At 40.8% G+C, this 13,240-nt stretch overlaps 1 long non-coding RNA gene across 1 annotated transcript in view; it reads left to right on the forward strand.

Annotated features, from left to right (window-relative positions):
* The first annotated feature begins 4,067 nt into the window (after window positions 1-4,067).
* The window catches only part of LOC148332224 (uncharacterized), a 39,709-nt gene continuing 30,536 nt past the window's right edge, over window positions 4,068-13,240 (forward strand). The window contains exon 1 of the long non-coding RNA XR_015844739.1: window positions 4,068-4,266. This is a non-coding gene — a long non-coding RNA (uncharacterized LOC148332224). The remainder of the gene's footprint in view (window positions 4,267-13,240) is intronic.

Below are 13,240 nucleotides of genomic sequence, written 5' to 3' on the forward strand. Positions count from 1 at the left end.
CACACGAGCAGAATGTGAATGTGTGAGCATGATTTCAAGAGATTCAGGTCGATGCTCGCTTCGCTTCATGTGCGGCACGTAACAGTTCTTTGTGGGTGTTAACTTGAAACTACTTTGCTGAAATTTTGGGATTACGAATTTAGAAAACATGAAGTAATGTTGTCGTAAGAGTTGTATTTCATTCATTTAATTTTTTTCAATATTTGTATTTATTTTAATTGTTTTTCTGGGGAGGGGTTTAGTGAATAGAAAAATTGGAGATTTTTCCGCATTTTTCTGGGTGGTTTTGTCCCCTGCAATGCATTTCAATGGGCATCAATTATGAGCAGATTTTTAGTATTTGTAGGCAGGCCCGGTCCACACAAGTTGAAGGGGAAGTATGTAGAAATATTGGATTTTTTTTATGTTCATTCCTTTTAAAACAAAAAAACAGCAAAAAAAAACATGTTCTATCGGCCTGCGACCGGTTTAGGGTCTATGCTGCTTCTCACCCAAAATCCGCTGATAGCTCAAGAAAATGAATAGATAGCTCGTCATTGGAGACCTAAAGTTCTGTCCTTTACAGTCAATAATAAATAGACTTCTCTACAAAATACTGTCAACATTTTCGGATTAAAGTTAAAGAAAAGGCTCTCTGTAAACAGATGCAGTCTTGACTTCCATCCCTGCTTTCTCACTGGAACCAAAGTCAATTGCTCACAAATGAGACATTTTGGGGGGGGGGGGTTCTCACCGCTGTATTTGCTTACAACAGCGACTTGGGGGAATTTCAAATGAATTGCAAATCTTGGCCCATTTGAAATGCAAGAAGTTCTCCGCCTCTTCACTTTTAGAGCGTCCTTATGAGGTATACCTTTTTAACAAGGTGAAGATGAGAAACCGGGATGAAAAGGAGGAGGAGAAGGGGAGCGAGCAAGAGAAAGAGAGAGAGGTGGGCTGAGGAGGGTTGCAGATAAGCTCGCCCGCTTTCAACTGTGGAGAAGTTTTTAATATCTCTAAATCAGAGGCTGGATATTGAAAGTGTCATCTAATTGAAAATGATTTAGGACACGGAGCCTGTCAGGCAATCACGTATAAATTCACTCCTGACACCGACTCCAAAGTCTCTCTATTTCCACGTTATGAGTCATTTGCATGGCGGGGGCCTAGGAGAGTATAAAGCATGCAAATGATATGGAGCACTGCGCAAGGTGATGTACGCCCTCCTCCTCCGTCGCCTCCTCCTCCATCTCTCTCATTCCCCGCTTAGCCTCAGGAGAAATTCTTTCTGCTTTGCAGCTGCCTTTTGTCCAGAAAGTCATTTATTTCTCCTGTTGTTGGCTCACTTGCTATTTTACAGACTGCCGCATAGGTTAGCAAAGAACCCCCCGCCACCCCCTTTTTGGATGAATAACTGTCATTTCCCATTTTTGGGTTCATGCTGAACGTGGAAGTCATTGCCTTATTTTGTGAAAAGATAGCTGCAGATTGCACATGAGAAATGATGGTGTAGATTCCTCGAGCGTCGGTGCAAAACAGTCAATATACGTGTGCTTGCTTTAGTGTGACAATGAAAGTATAAATTATGAAGTATGACCTGTACTTTTACACTGGAAAATGAATGAGCGTTGTTTTTTTGTTTTTTTTAGAGGTCATTGAACTGTATTAATGGTCCTAATGCTGCCATTAATGCGACAGGCTTTTTGGTCCTAGAATATACATTTTGCAGAAGAAATTAGAATGAATTCAGACAGTTTAAACAAGAATATAGAAGGATTCGCACAAAAAGTAATGTTCGGTTTGAAAATGGACATGGTTAGTAGTTCTCAACTGTTGTCAGAATGTGACCCGCATTTTCCTTTTGTTCCATAATTGCCATTAAAAAATAAATAATAAAAGAAATAAAAAAAAATATACTGCTAATAAGCATTTTCCCTGAAAGATTCTGATCCCCCCCTCTCAAAAAAATAAGAACTTTTTTTCCACATTATGACTTCATTCTTGTGGAATTTCGCACAAAATTCCCCACTAAAATTGCGCAGTGCGTCACCAATTCATTTTGCGGTTATGACACTGTTTTCTCACACCTTTACCTATCTGCCCAACTGTCAGATAAATACAAATGAATGGGTTATATACTCTTGCACTGGATGTCAAAATAAAGTTAGATGAAAAGGGCAAGCGCTTCTTTTTCTGCAACGTGGGCTACCCCCCCCCACCCCCCCACAATCGGAGATGTGCGATGCGCACGAAGAAACAGCCGAGTATTCACATCCGACCAAATTAGCTCTCAACACCTTGTGGCCTTTCGTTGTGGAAACGAGGCTAAGTTATCCCTCAGGGTGTAATTTGTGTGTAAACATGTGCGTCCTCATCCTTCCCCCCTTTGGATTTGTGGTTTTGCTCAATTTACAAAGAAGAGCAGCTGTGCACTATAATCATCTCCATATGTATATATATATATATATATATATATATATATATATATATATATATATATATATATATATATATATATATATATATATATATATATATATATATATATATATATATATATATATATATATGATCTGCGCATATTAATGTTCCTACGGTTGACAAATACAACCACAATGTGTGTGTCTTAATTGATGTCCCTGCTTGTACACGGTATGTAAATATGTAGCCCATGTGTGTGTTAATGAGTGAGTGACTGCAGTAGTCTCAAGTGTTACCCAGGGAGCGCCCACATTCTGCTCGTCTTGTTTGTCTACTTCTGCTGCTCAAACAATGGCTCCCTGCGGACTCAGACACCAGAGAGAATGACAAAGAGAGAGAAGCAGTCTGACTCTGCTCAATTATACACACACACACCTACATACGCACACATACCTACACACACACCGACACACACAATTACTGCTCGTACAGAAATTGAAAACATCACACACATTCGGAAAAAAAAAATAAACGTAATTGGAGCTCTACTGTTCAAGGTATCACACGCAAGCACAGCCATCACGTTTGATGCAGTGACACTTAATCCACAAGCGGCAAGAAATCTCTCAACGCAGATAATCCTACATGTCGGTACGTTGTTTCTATAAAATCTTTTACCAGAGCTCTCATCAGTGTTTAGAAAATGAAAGTTGCATCAACTTTTTAAAACATGCACAACTCAGCTGTTCTGAGTTTGAACTTTGGAACGTTCTCTAGCCCGGCTTGCTCAGTTGGTAGACTTTTAATCACAGGGTCGTCGTGTGTTTGAGCCCCACATTGGGCGATGAACCTTTCAGATGGACGATATATGATTCACCGGATAGCCAAATATGCTCACTGCGAGTATTTTTATGTGCAATTCTATGTGCAGGTATGTACAAAGTTTACTTGAGGAAAATGAGCTTGAGCAAGACACAGATGCCCCGAACTGCTTCCTGGGTGGTTAAGCGGCCCCCTGCTCCAGTAGGTGCCACAAACAGTATATTTTTCACCGTAATGTGTCGATAGCCAAGGTAAAAAAAAATATGGTGTCTTGGGCCTTCCTATATGATCTTTGCATTTTCTTCTTCGCACATGCCAACATCGTTAGCCAAAGTTTTGATACACACAGTGGCTCCACTTTGCCTTGTGGTTCTCGTTTGAGTTCAACAGCTAGTTAAATAAATACACTTAGCAGATATGCCAACTTCCTCTCTCACGCTCCTCCAAGCCTGCTCATTTTTGGCTGGCTGTGTTGAGACATTTTAAAGCGCTCAAGGACTTTCTGCAAAATTGCATACCCAAAGTTACATTCCATGTGCTGCTACTAGTCACTTAAAAATGGTGCGACGATTATCTGCATCCTCTGCACAACAGTCTGTCATGATCTCTATTTGTTGTTTTTTGGTTTAGTATTTAGTTTCATGTTTTGGCCTTGTGTTCCTGTGTCTTCTGTCTCATCAAGTCTATTGCATCCACCTGTGTTTGTTTACCCAAGCCTTTGTGTTAACCAATCAGGTCCTTCCAACCCTCCATGTCTTGTCCAGGTGCTCTTCGTTGTCTCGTCAATTTGTTTGTATTTAGTTCCTTGGTTGCTTTCAATTCTTCTTGGTCCATTGTCTGTGTCAGTTGACCTGTTCTGTCATCCCTGTCAGTGTCCAGGTCCACGCCCTTCCTGCCGGTCTCGTTAAGTAATGTCACTGTTTTTGTTGTTTTGTACTTTTATGTTCTTTTTTTGATTAAATTCCCCTTAAGTTTCTCCTGCCTCGCTTCCCTGCGTTTGGGTCCTCCTCTACCTCCACCTCAACGTGACACCGTCGTAGTATTGTAAGTAATCCCTTGTGTGTTTTACATACTTGGCCGATAAAGGTGATTTTGATTCTGATTCTTTAGTCGCACCGCAAGAATGGCGCAACTCACGTTGATTCTTACAGCAGCATTGGAGAAAGGAAAGTTGCACAAATAGTATGCGCGACAGTTTTTTACTAGTCAAATTACACTCATTTGTACTCTGAAAAAGTATTTCTTTTATAACAACTATTGAGTATTGACTATGATGCAGAAAGGAGGCGGGACCAATTTTAAAACTGTATTCAGTCTAAGTGAACATTGATGAGCCCTTAAGCCCCCCCCCCCACTCCCCCCTCCCCCTTTTGACATTTTATTTTTCTGCTTCCCGAAACGTAAGTACTTTGAACTTCCTTGGTGCAGGTGACAAGCTGAGTGGTAGTTGCATAGAGTGACTTGTCATTTATATTCTAAAGCTGCAGCATCTTGTCAGTGCACTAAGTCTTTTAGTAGAATAAGCAAGTGGGGGCTACCTTCCTTCTGCATCTCTCAGGACGCTTACACTATTAACAGAGTAGATGGAGAAGAGTGTGGTTTTATTCACGTGTGTGTGTAAGTGTGTGTCTGTTTGGGGCCCATTACAGTCCTAGTCGTGTTTGACGAGTTGAATACTGCACACACAAGTGGATTAGGACTAATGAGGACAGGCAATACCTTATGACGGATGGCAGCGCTCACACTGGGACATTTTGCTTTATAGCTTGAGTGTGCTCCACATGTTAGTGTGGTTGTTCTTGTTTGTCTTACAGGTCCATTATTGCCTCCAGCCTTTGTGTTATTATTTTTGTCAGAAAATGGAACCCACAAAGGGGTGGGAGTGGGGACAGTGTACATTTCAAACAAAGCGGCATAACAGCTCAAGCGTCAATACTAATGTTTATTCTTTATTCGCTCTTTAAAAAGCGATTGAGTAGGAAAAAAGATGAACGGGATTTTGTAGAACAGGGTACCAGTGTTCCCCCAGTATAGTTAACTCATTCACTTGGCAAACAATAGCGCCCAAAGCGAGGAGGCATGCAAGTGGCGGCTGCTTGTATAGTCAATGGAGGCCTTTTACAAGCTATTTAAGGGGATAAAAGCGGGTCCTTTCAGCATCAAAAGGGTGTCAGTATGTTTCAAAAGGTGCTCCAGGGCCATTTAGGAGTGGCGGACGAGCTGGGCGCTTTGATTAAAGTGCCGTCGTGCAGAGCGGAGGCGACACTCAAGTGACTTTTAATGCCGCTTTTCCACTGTGCAATACCTATACTGCTCCTTTCAATAGTTGGTTTTCCACTTTAAAACAAAACTGGATTCATCTGAAACTAAAAAAAAAACAAAAAAAAAACACTTCAGCGTGTATCAGGAGAAGTCGGGTAATGTTGTATTTACAAAACGGTAATTGCATGCAAGCCAACCTGTGATGAATAACAGGAAAAAAATAAATGTAAATTATGTCAACAAAAGTATTGAGCATGCCATAACATACGGGAAGAAAACAAAATAAATATATTCGAACATGTACTGGCCAACAGGTGAACTCATTTGCATTTCTGTTTTGTGACATTCCATCCACGTGCAAATGATGCTTCCCGCCGTAGAGAGTCCAGTAATTAACCCAACACAACAACGTTGTCATCCGGTAATTGCCCTAATTGTTGGGCTTGTCAGCTCCTGTTTCACGCGTTAAGCAATAAATATGCATGGTGTCATTAATCAAAGCACTCACGGGGGAGCAAAGTCACTATACGTCTTGTTCTTGTTTGGCTGTCTGTTCCAAAGGGTCCATCAGGGCTTGTAGAAGCCCACGTTTCTCCTTCCTTGTCTTTTAATCTCCATAACCGTTATGCCTTTAAAAGCGTGTTAAAGTGCTTCGGTTTTACAGCCCCAACAAGAGCACATCAAATTAGGCTACAAGGTTTAGTGTGCATTGTTTTAAATCACGAATTCCTACTGTAAAGCGCAGCCTTAGTGATCTGTGTGGCGATGACTTGCCATTCCCGATATGTCTGTATAGGCGGTCAGGGAGCGTGCATGCATAGTTGAGCTTATATGAGCAAATAGGAAGATGATTTACTCCTTTCAAGTATGTATTTAGACATAGAATGCCTCCAGGCTGCAGTAAAAAGATAGCACTACTACCTTTACTGCATGTTTAAAATGAGGATTACCTCCCCTATGTCTCGTATGGTTCCCTGCACACAGATTATTCACTTATTCATCTCTGGTCAATTTTCTTTCTTTTCAAATTTTTTTTTTTTTATTGTTCACTACAATAAATGCGGGGCTTCCGTTATATGCCACACACGCGCACAGTCAGTGCATTCATAACAATAACAATAAAGGAGTAATCAAATCAGTAAAAACAATATGTACTTAATGTTGGCCCAGAATCAAGTCCTAAAAGCCCACCTCATCAAACTGCAAATTAGTCTCGCCTGTAACTTTATTACAGCCGCGCCTGCCCGGAGATGGCCGGCCATAAATAATTCAACTCGCTCCATCTTTGAAAGCGCCCAGATTTCATTCCAGCAAATGGAATGCGCGTGCGTGTGTTTGTTTGCCGCGTGCAGGCGCTGGGATTCGCGCCGGCCCTTGAGGCTTTCTTCGTGCTTGTATGGGTATTTATTATTTCTGAAATTGCACACACACAAAACGAAACGAAACATTTGCCTCCAGGTAGTAGCCTGATAACGCGCACACCCTGTTCCATCACTGTGACGGCACAGCCCTTGCAGCTCCTACCACCGGGAGTGAGGCACATGCAAACTTCATGTCAATAAAAATAACCAGCAATAAGGATATCTGACTTTGTGTTTATTTGAGTCGACAGAGTAATAGGCCGTAGAAGAACGTGGATGTGTCACGCACAGCAGATTCCTTTTCCTATATCATCCATGCAAGGATTTTCCCTGGTCCTGTATCTCTTCGTTCTATTATTCAACAATTCATGTTTCTATTCATTCAACTACCAGTCATCTTTCATCCCTCTCTTTCCTCTTCTGGTATTCTTTAATCTAATCATTTGTCTATCTTTTGCAATGTTTCTCAACCAGGGGGACGCATACCCCTAGAGCAGGGGTGGGCAAACTTTTTGATTGGCGGGCCACAATGGGTTCTAAAATTTGACAGAGGGGCCGGACCCGGAGCAGATGGATGGAGTGTTTTGGTAACCTCATCAGAGAAATAAAAATAAATTTAATTTTCAATGAAACTGAACAAAAGCATTGTAACACCACAGTATTTAGAAAATAAAACATTAACAAGGTTTATTTATTTAATTTTTTGCAAGTTTTGCGGGTCGGATTAAAACGTTTAACGGGCCGCATGTGGTCCCCGGGCCATAGTTTGCTCACCCCTGCCCTAACGGTATGTAAGCACATTACAGGGGGTATGTAGAAACATTTCAAGATTTATTTCCCAAATGATAAGTAAATATTCTGTCATTTCAGAAGCCCGTCAAAAAAATGTTGTACTTGATTCCCGGGGAGACAATAATGCGTAAATAACAACAATCTCTTATTGAAGTGGACATCAAGTCGAATGTTTTCTTAAGCAGTAATATGTTCGATGCGTCCATCCGTCCATTGCTTCCCTTCGCCATCCATTAAACCAATCAAGCCATTTATGTTTGGAATTGCATATTGGGACCATCCATTTCCCTTTATTTCTTAAATCCCAACTTTCCTTTCGCTATATGCACCATTTCACTCACAATGTCTCTTCAGTTACATTAAACTAATATGAAAATAAAACTTTGACATGACTATTGAATGATGCTATGCACATCAAAGGGGAGTGTAATCCTATGAGGCCCACGAAACAATAGCATAAAACCATCATTCCATTACAATTTTCTATTTTACAGGCGAGTGACTTCATTTCCCTAAATCCCCCAAATTCAGGTACTCGTGTCCCAAAAGCGTGGACGGACCAAATCACGGTCCTGACAGATGTGTTACAGATTGAAGTGTCTGGTGCCTTTGTAAATGTCATCACTCTACCTGTACCATACATCTTCATTAATGCTGCACAGGGAGGCAACGAGGGAAATTCCCCCGGTTTGATGGAAATACTCAAGTCACCGGATCCATGTGGGGCAGCACGGATGATTTGCATGCATAGCATGTGCAGAATTAATCTATTAGTGGCATGTACATTTCACGACCGGGAAATCTACCCGGATGATGTGTCAGCTTGTCTTTGTGAATTTGTCTTTGCCGTAAGTGCAAACCAGAAGGCTTAACATGGTGCGGTATTGTGTGGTAATGAAGGCTGTTGCGTTCTGTGACACCTTATTTAGTTGGAATACAGGCTCCGTGGTGGGTAAGGAAGAGCTAAGGCTTATAAATGAGGTAATAAGTGAAAAAATGTACACAACAAAAATACTGAATTTTTGGCCACCCATGCGCACTGTTGGAACACATTTTGCCAAACCAAACGCAGATTTCAGCGTTCAAGAACTCAACATCAAACTTTGACTTTCAGGTTGCATTTGTTTTTTGTTTTTTAATGTACAGGTGCTTTTGTGCTACTTAATTTATTTTATTCATACTATTATTTTTCTATGATTTATTTAAGTACTTGAATTTACCTTAATATTATTTTAAGCTGTTTTTTATTAAATTAATTTTTTCATATTAATTGGATGGACTTTATGTTGCCTGAAGATGCGTATTTTGTATTTTTGTCTGGTTGAATGGTTGTTTGAAAAAAAATATACAAAAAATAAATTAGCCATTGCTACAGTTACTCAGTACTTCAGTAGTTTTTTCACCAAGTACATTTTTACTTTTTTTTTTTTTTTTAACTTGTCCTTGAGTCGTATTCTTTTGAGGTAGCCGTACAATTACTTGAGTACAATTTTTGTCAACTGTACCCACCACTGATGTTCCTGTGGTTTGTCTGTGTATATGTCGAGAGGACAGCCGTCACTTGCCAGCCACGTTAGACATTGCTAATGTCGAATTCATGTTAAGATAAAACAAGGCTGAGATGCTAAGTTGCGGTTTGGATAAGCAAAGTTGGAAAAATTTGCAGAAGTAAAAACAGCCAAAGTATTGTAGCATCTTCAAAAGACACAACGTCTTTTTGATTGTAAGACCATGGCTACTGTGGGCTGGAGCTGACACCAACTCCGAGCAACCCTCTCCCTAATCGTTCCCTCTCTCTCTCTTCTCCATCCACTTCTTTCCTTCTTGCACACCCCTCCCATCCAATTCATGACAGTATTCTTAATACTCCGTGGATAATATTGTGTGGAGGTGAGGTTTATTCTAATTGTTCAGGTTTAACATTACAATTCCACCATTGGGACTTTTCTTATCCAAAGGGAGTTTTGTCACTTTCATTGTGGCATTTGCCCCGGCACTTCCGTTGTGTTGTGGCTTTTGCACTTCCATTGTGGCTTTTGCAATAGCGTGTAGTTCACTGTTGCTGTGTTGCGGCTTTTGCGATTGTTGTGACCTTTCTCGGCCACCGTAAAAAGACTATTATCTTAGTGGCTCATTGAGTCATTGAGAATGGTCACAATGTCAAAGCAGACAATGGAGGAGCCACTCTCTGTTTATCTGTTTGACTGTATTATACTTTGCCCTGTTAGCCAAGGCTGGCACACACATATCTAATTATGTTATTATTCTCTTTTTTTATGCAAATATTACATCGTGTTATTTCCCTTTAATAAAAAAAAAAAATCACATTAAAGAAAAATTTTTCTGTTTTTAGGGTTGGGAGGTTGTTGCGGATGATTAACTTTGCCATGCATTTCAATGGAGAAAGATTATTTGAGACCTCGTATCTCAAGTTTAACAAAGTAGACATAACATGCGGAATAAGAATCCATATTTTAATTCAGACTGTGGTTGCTCCCTGTCAGGGGTCCTCAATCCTGTTCCTTGAAGGGCCGGTGTCTTGCATGTTTTCCATTTCTCCCTGCTGCAACACTCCTGATTCAAACGATCAGATAATCAGCAAGGTCTGATGAAGGTAGGTAACGATCCTGATCATTTGAATGGGGTTTGTTGCAGCAGGGAGAGATGGAAAACAGGCAGGACTCCGGCCCTCGACGAACAGGATTGAAGACCTCTGCTCAATGGTGTTGCTGTTTTGGTTAGCAACACAATACAAACAGGCTCGGCAGTTAACTGTGAACTGAAACACTTGGACTACTGTCAGGTTCGCCAATTTGACATATAGGGTTCATAGCTGAAAGGAGAGACACGCAGCCCAAGTGGAGACAGAAAGGTTAACAAAGTTTATTTGGCAACTTCATCTCCCTTCTGTTCCTCGATGCTTTTCACACATTCCCTTTTATAACATCGGGGAATCAGATTACACTTCAAGAAATCAGATTACATTAAAGGGTGGTACAGTTCGTCTTCTCAAAAGCTGGTTTGGTCCGGTTTATCATTGGTGTGTCGTCGTGGGTCGCAGCTGATTTTGACGTCAACATCCTTTATCAGGACCTAGCACGATGTTGCTTGCTTCAGACTTTGAGGCCAACTTCTTTATCAGGACTCATCACGATGTTGTTTACTTCATCCTCACTTCTGAAGAAGTGCCACCGCCCTTCTTTTCAACATGATATGTGCACCATGTATTGAAATAAAGTTGCGTCATGGCAAATGTATAATAACCTCCAAATATTATTCTAACAACTACTAAATGTATTCTATTGATGGGGAAAATGAGGAGTCTAGAATTAGGAGACCTTTATTTGTCTAATATGGACAAGGCATCCGGACAACATCTCTTAAATGAAAAGCACAAATTGTGGAAACACAAAATTTATAGTGCCGGTGGGGCATTATGTGTTGTTTTTTTTTTTTTTTTCAACACCAATCTTTTAATGGACATTGTAAGAATGTTGGATTAACAGAATGACTGTGTTTAGGGACATTTAGACCAATGTGTGTGTATGTGCCATAATTGATGTAACACCACCGCAATATCAATGACAATATTGGTGCTCGCTTGAGTGAGAAAGACCCATGGAGAGTTTACTAGTCTTGTCCCTATAATTGTGTGTGTGCTCACGGAGCAGCACTTCCCGATCGGTTCAACCAAGCTGACATTTGTCCTGCCTCGTCTGTGCCAGCCCCCATCCGCCTCCCCCTTGCCTCGTGGTTCAGCGAGTCGTCGCATGGATGCAGTGGCGCGGGTGATAAGGCCAATATTACTTGGGGATAAAAGCGGAATTAGCTTCCTGCTGGGAAAAATGGGCACCGCAAGCTGTGATTGAAAGCCAAGGCGGTCCGGCGAGAGAGGTGCCGAGCTTTCGAAGAAAGGGTGTGTGACAGAATGCGTGTGTGTTTGGAAAGGGAGGGGTGTGTGTGCCGTCTGATCATATTGGACTGCTGTGAGATGAATGAGCTTATAACCTCCCTTCGGTTTGCCCTCATCAACTCTCAGCTCCTGACCGTTGCAGCTGCACCTATTTCTTGTTGATGTGCTACAATCCTTCTAAACTTTTAATAAAGTCTATTTCTGGCTTTTACATTATACCAGTAATCTCGTTTAAGATCTTTCTGAGCTCTGGTAATATTGGTCTTATGGTCATATCCACTCAACTTGGGTTGCAGTGAAATCAACAAGACGCCATCTGCAGGGCAAGTGTAGACTTGCGCAAATGACAACACTTTCGTTCATCTAACTTTCTTTTGGTTTGTCCTGTCCGCATTTTTGGTAATCAGTCACCAATCAGAAGGAATTGATCCTACGTCAGCTACTATGAGTTATTGCATTTCCCATGAATTTCTGCCCTCACTGAAACTATTTAAAATATATTAATTTTGCGATTACACTAGCTAATGTGGATTTAGCAGGTTTAAAAAAAAAAAAAAGGGGCTTGTTTTTTCTAGATGGATTACAAAGGTCTGTTTGTGGCCTGTGACAAAAACCGTACATACAGTATGGCTGAAGTGACAATGAAGCAAACAGTTTATATTCACGTTCATAATCATATTCAAGGATCTTCTTCTCATTTACTGTACATGTTGATTGTCATGATCCATACTTTGCTTCGATTGAGTTTTGGTTTTCCTTCTCCATGTCTTGCGCATTAGGTTGTTGTTTTCATGTTCTCGTCACAATCAGTTCCCTCAGCCACTTGTCTCGACAGTTTGCTTGTATTTAGTTCCCTGGTTTCTTTCTCTTTGTCTGTTCATTGCATTTTCCAGAGTCATGACTTGTTTCCCTTTGTCATGACTTTATTGTCGCTTTTTGTGTATTATATTTTCAATCTTGTTCTCCATGCTCCTTGATTCCCTTCTTGGTGAATAAAAAAATTTTAAGATTCCTCCTGCTCCCCAGTCTACTCCAACTTCACGAAAACTAGTTGTGGCATTGCTAACTTTTTTATTTAATCTCTCATATTACTCCTTTTTTTTTATACGCTATTTTTTAATCAAAGCCACATGACAAACATTTAAACCTCAACAAAGCTCGCTTCTTTTTTGATTATTTTGTGACCTCTCACTCATTTTGGCTCAGTTTTTTAGGCAACTGGTTCAGTGAAAACCCGATCGAGGTGTGGCTGAGACCATTTTGTTCAACAAGTCTTTGCCTGAGGTGTTGTAGGGCTGAGGTGTGATGTGGCCTATCATTGAGCAGATAAGGGTAAATACAGTACAAAAGGAAGGAGCTGAAATATTAATAAGGACCTGACATGGAGCCCTGTGGCTCTGTAACCCAGCTAGAACAAGGTGCTTCATCATCATGGGCTGTAATTGAGCGCTGGCAGAGGAATAGAGCAATGCCTCCGGGGCAGCTTGCAGGAAGCAGAAGCTGCACTTTTCAACCCAGAACCTCCCATGATGCCGTACAGGTTAACAACAGAGTTCAAGGGAATCTAGCCTCGCATCTCATGTCAAATGGACCCCATTTGTCCTCAAAAGCGTCCTCAAATGAACTGACACATATTACGACATATCATTTAATCAAATAGAATGTGCTCTTCCTTTGTGTAAATTCTGAT

The sequence above is a fragment of the Idiotropiscis lumnitzeri genome, chromosome 8 (genome assembly GCF_059441095.1).
Source record: "Idiotropiscis lumnitzeri isolate Australia: NSW breed Sydney's pygmy pipehorse chromosome 8, RoL_Ilum_1.0, whole genome shotgun sequence".
Taxonomy (NCBI): Eukaryota; Metazoa; Chordata; class Actinopteri; order Syngnathiformes; family Syngnathidae; genus Idiotropiscis; species Idiotropiscis lumnitzeri.